Below are 5,935 nucleotides of genomic sequence, written 5' to 3' on the forward strand. Positions count from 1 at the left end.
AGAAGCTACTAGAATTAATACAGAAATTCAGTAGCATAGCAGGTTATAAAGTCAATACCCAAAAGTCAATAGCATTCCTCTACACAGACAGCAAACACACTAGGAAGGAAATTATAGAAACAATACCGTTTAGAATAGTACCAAGGAAAATGAAATACCTTGGAATTAATCTAATTAAAGAAATCAAAGACCTTTTCAATGAAAAATACAGTACTCTGAAAAAAGAGATCGCAGAGGATTTCAGAAAATGGAAAGATATTCCATGCTCCTGGATAGGAACCAACATTGTGAAGATGGCCATACTGCTAAAATTGCTGTACAGATTTAATGCAATCTCTGACTACCACCAACATGCCTCACAGAGGTTGAGAAATCATTCCTAAAATTTATTTGGAACCTGAAAAGACCTAGAATAGAAAAGGCAATTCTGGGCAATAAAGACAAGGCAGGAGGCATTACAATTCCTGACTTGAAATTGTACTACAAGGCTACTGTGATAAAATCAGCATGGTAATGTCAAGAAAATAGACCTGAGGATCAATGGAATAGATTAGAAGATGCTGAAGCCCCTACGAATACACTCAGGCACCTTATCTTTGATAAAGGCACCAAACATACTCACTGGAGGAATGATAGCCTCTTTAACAAATGGTGCTGGGAAAACTGGCTCTCTACATTCCTAAAACTCAAACTTGACCCAGGTCTATCACCATGCACTAAACTAAAGTTAAAATGGATTAAAGATCTAAACATTAAAGCAGATACACTAAATCTCCTGGAAGAAAAAGTAGGAGGAACTCTTGAAGACATAGGTGTAGACAAAGACTTCATGAACAAAAATAAAATCACACGGAAAACAGTTGAAAGAATGAACAACTGGGACCTGCTCTTACTGAGAAGTTTTTTCATGTCAAAAGAAATTAACCAACACAGTGAAAAGGCAACCCACAAACTTGAAAAAAATCATGACAAAGTAAGTACTTTGTCAGTACTTTGACAAAGTCAGTACTTTGTCTAAATGAGTACTCGGACAAAGGTCTGCTCTCTAGAATTTATAAAGAACTAAAAAACACTAGGGCCCCAAAATTTAAAGACCCAATCCAGAAATGGGCATCCAAGATGATCACATGCTTCTCAGAGGATGAAATTAAAGAAACCAATAAATATATGAAAAAATGCTCCACATCACTAGCCTTCCACGAAATACAAATTAAAACAACATTGAGATATCATCTCATCCCAGAAAGAATGGCTATCATAAAGAAATCACCCAACAACAAATGTTGGAGAGGCTGTGGGGAAAAAATGAACCCTTCTCCACTGCTGGTGGGAATGTAGACTGGTGCAACCTTTATGGAAAGCAGTTTGGAGGCTCCTTAGAAAAGTTGGACTGGAATTCCCATTTAAACCAGCTATTCCTCTACTGGGAATTTTCCTGGAGGATCTGAAAATATCATATCATAGGCATATATGTGTGTCTATGTTTATAGCAGAGCAATTTGTGATAGCCAAATCTTGGAAATAACAAAGATGCCCATCACCTGAGGAATGGTAGAAAAAGATGAGGTATTTTTACACAATGGAGTATTACTCAGCTATAAAGAATGATAAACTCGAAGCCCTTATATTGAAGTGGATACCACTTGAACATATACTCATAAGTGAAATAAACCAGACACACATGTGTAAATATCATATAGTTTCCCTAGTATAAGAACTCAAAAGAAGATATAGAAAAAGAAATATATAATACAAGTGAAAGGAAAGCAGTTTCTCGAGGACTAACTAATCAAGAGAAGGAAAGGTGAAGAGCTAGGAAACATGACAATGTCAAGCCATAATGTTATATGTAGAAGATGGGCAAGGCAATGGTCCTGAGAATCTCCAGAATGTTTTTGAATCTAGCAGTTAATTGGAAAGATTCTCACCCTGACTAACTATATATACTGATACCTGTGAACTAAGCAACTGCCCTGAAGATGGTAATTTGTAATAGTAGTTTCATGCTTGGACTGCCTGTCATTCTGGTCTTCTGAATATGGGCTGTTTGTCATGACATGTCAGTTGCTGCTGTGCTGTCTCTTGGGTAGATGATTGTTCAAAAAGAAAGGGGTAGTGAATGAAGGCAAGAGATAGGAAAAGGAATATTGAGGGACTGTCCTGCTTCAAGGTTTTATATGGTTAGATTTTTGGACTTGTGTGTAAAATAAGAAGTATATAATTCTGTATGCCTATTTTTAAAAATAAATTCTAATTTTTAAATATTTTTTCATCATATTCTATATGAACTTAAAGTTCAATATATCAATACTTGATATAAAATACCTATTCCATGTTAAGCCTAAGATGTTTGATATTCAGACATATATTGATGTTAATCTTAACAGCTTAGGTTGTATGGTAATAACAATAAGCTTGTCCTCTGTTTAACAACCTAAGTTTGCAGACCAAAATTAGAGAAAAAGTAGGGCCACAAGGAAAGCCAACATTTTGACCCTAGCCTTCCAAGGTCAATTAAAACTCAGGACATATGAGAACTTGTACTGTAACGTCATGTAACTCGGTAGTGTCCCAAATTTTCTGATCAAGGAGATTATGGAGCCAAAGAGGAAAGTGATCGATGATGTAGAGTGTGCCTAAGGAGAGTCCCATGGAGAGAAAACATTCTGTCAGGTTTTCACAGAAAGCACATTGGCCAAGCAATGGCCATGACTCATCCACATGGCTGACACTGACAAAGGTTCTACAATCTGAGGTACAGGATCTCAGGATAAATCCTGAGGGGATGTCACTGACCTCATCAGACCCAAAAGCTACAACTCTTCTTGCATAGGTCCTGCTTTACCTTGGTCTTAACCATCCAGCAGAAAAGTATAAAAACGAAGTATAAGACGTAAAGCCATGCTGTTATGTTGAGCTGTAGGGGATTCAGGTCAACAATTTCTGACATTGCCAGTGAAGTGGAAGACCCAATACTTTTATGGACTACTGCACTCTTCTAGAATATTTTGCTGAGTTTACACACCTATTATATTTAAATGATGGAACTTAATAAAAAAAGGGGATACAGGTGAATGTCCATTTTGTATCTGTGTATTCAAAGTGGTTAGGATAGACATATAGATACATTCTCTTAATGAATAGAGGAATTTGTTCTAATGATGTTTGTAAATAGGATATCAAGTTCGCATCTTGTACAGTAATTAACCACTAGGAAGAATGTATGCAATGTGTTAATTATTGAAACTGTCCTTCCAATTTGGTTTGAAACTGTCTCATTGCTATTTGTTTTTCAATAAAATTATGGAAGAAAATAAATAAATAAAGGACCATTTTATAGTGAAAAAATATATATGTATATGCAAGATAGGATAGATACATAGCTACTTTCTCTCAGTTCAAAGAGAAGAAATGTTTATACTAATATTGTTTAGACAGGATATCATGTCTTCCTCTTGTCCTCTGAATAACTACTATGAAGACATTATGCAATGTATCAATTATTGTAACTGTTGTACTAATGTATTTTGAAACTATTTCATTGCTATTTTATCTTTTTTCTCATTAAAATGAATAAATATTTTAAAAATTCCTCTGCACTCTTTAATGAATGGCTTCTTTGTAGGTTCTGCAGTGCTGGAATCCAGGAAGTCACAATTTTCTCTACCTTATCTTTTACATCCTATGGGTTTTATGTGGTGCCACAAATCCCACTTCAGAGACCCCTCTGAGTATCACCCCAGGCTATGGCAACTATCTCAGCTGAGTGTGTCTTTACTCATATTGGTAGTCCTGTACATCAATCAGATAACTGGTCTCTGCTGCCTCTAGGCAGAAGGGCAGGGGTTTTAGCAGACTGCTGGAGTTAATGCCAGCACTTTCAGATCTAGCCACTGTAGGGAAATACTGGAGATCCTGTTCTGTTGTTCTGTGGCTCAGTCCTGAACAATTAACCACTTCCCGTATTGGCTTCTGATTAAATCCTCTCAAACATGGAAGAAACTGCGTAGGATTTCTTCTCCAATTCTAGCCTGCTGTGAAGAAGTAACTTTCAGAATAACACCCCATGCTGATTTTGTAGTTTATAATATCTGTGGGCTGGTCTTGGGACTAGCACTTCTCCCTAGAACTGCCAGCTCTCTGGGGCTTAATGTTCTCTCCTGGGGTGTTTGTCTTGTCTATGCTTAGGTTAGTTGGTTTGACAGTGCTTCTGCTTCCCCTTGCTGAGGATAAACAAAATGCAGAGTGGGCTTGGAGTTGGCAGATAGCCATAGCCAGAGCATGGAACCCACTCAGAGTTGGCTCAGAGAGAACATCACAGGGGCAGCTTCTACCCACTGTACATATGAGGAGAGCAACTATAAGGAACTATGTGTACCTTCCCCATTTTGGTCTGAGTTTAAACTGTGTTAAAAAGTACCTCAAATAAAAAATAAATGAAACAAAACTTTAGCATAATAAAAGCACATTTTCTGAAACAACAGAAGAAATATGGAAAGTACTGGCAAGGACAACTAAGGAGATTTATAGGAAATAAGGTAGCATGTACTAGTATCAGAAAGGAGTCTAGCATTATTTAATTAGTTTGACTTTAGGAAAAGTAACACTTTTTTCAGGAATAATCTTGAAAGTCTTAAAAGTTTATATAAAGTGTCTTCTTACAGAAAATTTCATTTATTTGTATTTCTCACTGAGTTAAAGTTAATATCTTTACTCAGTGACTCAATATAAAATGAAGGAAGAGGGGTTAAAGAGAGGACAGGGGAATGGGAAAAAAGAAAAACTAAGATACATCATGCATAGGTACAAATCCCTATGATGACTGTGATCATTATGTATATACAAATTGTACCAACAAACTTGATTTAAAAATGTAGAAAGAAGGAGCCAGAGAGACAGTTCAGGGGCATATGCTCTGCCTGGCAAGCACAAGATCCCCAGTTCAATACTCAGTACCACAGAAAAAAGAGAAAAACCTAGAAAGAGTCCATTAATGCAAATAAATAGTAAGAATAAGAATAAGTACATGGAAAAGGATATATATTCTAGTTGAGAGACAAATCAAATCGGGCCTCCAACTGGCTACATAGTGAGTTCAAGATCAGCCTCAGGGCCAACCAAATAGCTCAATGGATTAAAGCACCTTCTTAGGCAGGCACAGGGTCCAGGGTTTGATCCTCAGGCTTGCTGTGCTGGCCCTCTCCCCGGGGTGCATTGGGACAGCGATTGAGACTGGGCATGGTGGCGCTCACCTGTAATCCCAGCACTTGGGAGGCTGAAAACAGGAGAATACCTAGGAGTAAGATCAACATAGTGAGACCCTGTAGACCCTGCAGTCCCTGTACTAAAACCCCCAAAAAACCCAGCCTTAACTTCACAGTAAGACTCTGTTTCAGAAAACCAAAATAGAAAGAGGAAGGAGAGAAAGTGAGAGGGAGGGAAGGAAGAGAGAGAGAGAGAGAGAGAGAGAGAGAGAGAGAGAGAGAGAGAGAGAGATATTTAAATTTTACAAATAAAAATATAGCTTAGACAAATTAAAGTCTGGATTTTTCTTTTTTTTTTCTTTTTTTTTGCCATTTCTTAAGATAAACTAGAAGTCAGTGAAAAATCTGAAGCTAAAAATTCATTTTCTTAAAGAGAAGGAGAGGAAAAAAGAATTAAGATGTGTTCTGTACCTGTAGCAACTTCCTATGAGGAAGGTAATCATTATGGACTCCAAACATGTACTCATAAAAAGTGAAAAAAGAAAATAAGTAATTTTCTGGACACTTTTCATTGAATTATACTTTCAGAATAACACCCCATGCTGGTTTTGCAGTTTGTAATATCTGTGGGCTGGTTTGGGACTAGCACTTCTCCCTAGAACTGCCAGCTCTCTGGGGCTTAATGTTCTCTCCTGGGGTGTTTGTCTTGTCCATGCTTAGGTTAGTTGGTT

Source organism: Octodon degus, unplaced genomic scaffold (assembly GCF_000260255.1).
Source record: "Octodon degus isolate 3935 unplaced genomic scaffold, OctDeg1.0 scaffold00347, whole genome shotgun sequence".
Lineage (NCBI taxonomy): Eukaryota > Metazoa > Chordata > Mammalia > Rodentia > Octodontidae > Octodon > Octodon degus.